This window comes from Palaemon carinicauda, chromosome 13 (genome assembly GCF_036898095.1).
Source record: "Palaemon carinicauda isolate YSFRI2023 chromosome 13, ASM3689809v2, whole genome shotgun sequence".
NCBI lineage: Eukaryota > Metazoa > Arthropoda > Malacostraca > Decapoda > Palaemonidae > Palaemon > Palaemon carinicauda.
The window spans coordinates 135,762,651-135,765,150 of NC_090737.1; the positions used below are offsets into that span (position 1 = coordinate 135,762,651).

At 33.7% G+C, this 2,500-nt stretch overlaps 1 protein-coding gene across 4 annotated transcripts in view; it reads left to right on the top strand.

Moving 5' to 3' along the window:
* Sans (SAM_USH1G_HARP domain-containing protein Sans) overlaps positions 1-2,500 on the top strand; it is a 202,394-nt gene that overhangs the window by 57,335 nt on the left and 142,559 nt on the right. The window lies entirely within an intron of this gene.

Genomic DNA, 2,500 nt, shown 5'->3' on the forward strand with positions numbered 1-2,500 from the left:
AGGCCATGGTACTACCTAAAACTAGAAAAAATAGTCAAGTGAGGAAAGAAAATAAGGAAACAGATAGTGGAAGACCATGGTACAGAGGCCATGGTACTACCTAAAACTAGAAAAAATAGTCAAGTGAGGAAAGAAAATAAGGAAACAGATAGTGGAAGACCATGGTACAGAGGCCATGGTACTACCTAAAACTAGAAAAAATAGTCAAGTGAGGAAAGAAAATAAGGAAACAGATAGTGGGAGACCACGGTACAGAGCCCATGGTGCTACCCAAAACTAGAAAAAATAGTCAAGTGAGGAAAGAAAATAAGGAAACAGATAGTGGAAGACCATGGAAGAGAGGCTCTGGCACTTCCTAAGACTAGAGAACAATGGTTTGATTTTGGAGTGTCCTTCTCCTAGAAGAGCTGCTTACCATAGCTAAAGAGTCTCTTCTACCCTTCATCATCATCATCATCATCTCCTACTCCTATTGGCGCAAAGGGTTTTACCAAGAGGAAAGTAGCCACTGAACAATTACAGTGCTGTAGTTAACCGAATTAACCCTTTGAGTGAAGAAGAAATGTTTCAGTTATTTTAGTGTTGTCGTGTGTATTAGGAAAGAGATTGGCACAGAAATCGCGTGGTGCCCGAGATGATAACTTTCTTAGAGATGTTATGATGTAAAGAAAATAATACTATATAATTTTCTTATATGGTTTATATGTGAAAGATCTATTTTAATGTTACTGTTATTAATTTTATTTTCATTACTTGTAGTTTATTTATTTATTTATTTCCTTTCCTCACTTGGCTATATTTCCTTGTTGGAGCCCTTGGGCTTAGAGCATCGTGCTTTTCCAACTAGGGTTGTAGCTTAGCTAGTAATAATGATAATAGTATACCTCGCCTCTGGGTGGTCTCCCCGGTCCTAGCAATTAGATATATGACCCAAATGCAGTAAATCTATTATTAAATTTAAAACTATGGATTTTAATAAGGGGGGGGGGGGGCTGGGGAGAAGACCTTTGTATCCACTGGCGTTGAAGTGTATGTCTGCAATCTTGAAGAAACTTAGAATTATGGGTGTCTTAAATTTCACTCTTTCTCGCCCTTTCTATTTTCTTCCGGCCTGGGCTACATAAAGACCATATATTGTAAGCTGCATTAATCTTTCCAGATACGCAAAATTCGTTGATCTTCGTTCTTTCTCAGAGAAAGGGAATAAGAGTTGGCGTTCACGTCCACATCCGTTTATTATGAATGTTTTCTTATTTTTTATTTGTGCTTTTATTTGTTGAGTTTATGTCTGCCATCTACTTTTTATTGTTAAGTTTTAATTTTTTTTTCTTTTTTTTTATTGCAATTTCATATCGGTGAAGTATATAACTGTTGCTATTTCCTTAGTCAGAAGGTACTCATTCTCGTTAACTCTCAGATTAGCAATTTCAAAATCAATTATAAAGTTTTTTTAATAATATTAAATGTTCCATTTTGCCAAAATCGCACAAGAATGATATCATCAAAGGTTTGCTTTATTTACATTCAGTTGCATTTATAATTGCAATATAGCAAGAGCAACATCGTAACTCAAAGCATTTTTTAAATAGCTCATTCATGCTTGAAATTAAGAAGACGAAGCCAAAATCACACAAGAATGATATCATGATTTATTTAAATTTAGTGTTATTTATAACTAAAATACTGGTCTGTAACATCGTAATTGAAAGCTGTTTTTTATAAGCAGCTCATTCACGCTTTAAATTAAGAAGACAAAGCTGGAAACGCCATGTTTTTTTAACAATATTATGTTCTCACCTGCCAAAATAGCACAAGAATGACACCATCAAAGATATGATTTATTTAGATTTAGTTACATTTATAATTGAAATACTGCACTGCAACATCGCAACTGAAAGCTGTTTGTAAACAGCTCATTCATGCTTGAAATTAAGAAGACGAAGCTGGAAACGCCATGTTTTTTTAACAATATTATGTTCTCACCTGCCAAAATAGCACAAGAATGACACCATCAAAGATATGATTTATTTAGATTTAGTTGCATTTATAACTGCAATACAGAAACATCGCTACTGAAAGCCTTTTTTTATAAGTAGCTCGTTCATGCTTGAAATTAAGAAGACGAAGCAAGCTACACTATTTTTTTCTTTTACAATTTTTTCCCACTTGCTAAAATCGCACAAGAATGATACCATCAATGATATGATTTATTTAAATTTAGTTGTATTTATAATTGAAATACTGCACTGCAACGTGGCAACTAAAAGCTTATTATGAACAGCTCGTTCACGCTTGAAATTAAGAAGACGAAGCAAGCTACACTAAGTTTTTTTTTTTTTACAATTTTTTCCCACTTGCTAAAATCGCACAAGAATGACACCATCAAAGATATGATTTATTTAAATTCAGTTGTATTTATAACTGAAGTACTGCACTGCAACATCGTAACTGAAGGTTTTTTTTTTTTATAAGTAGCTCATTCACGCTTGAAATTAAGAAG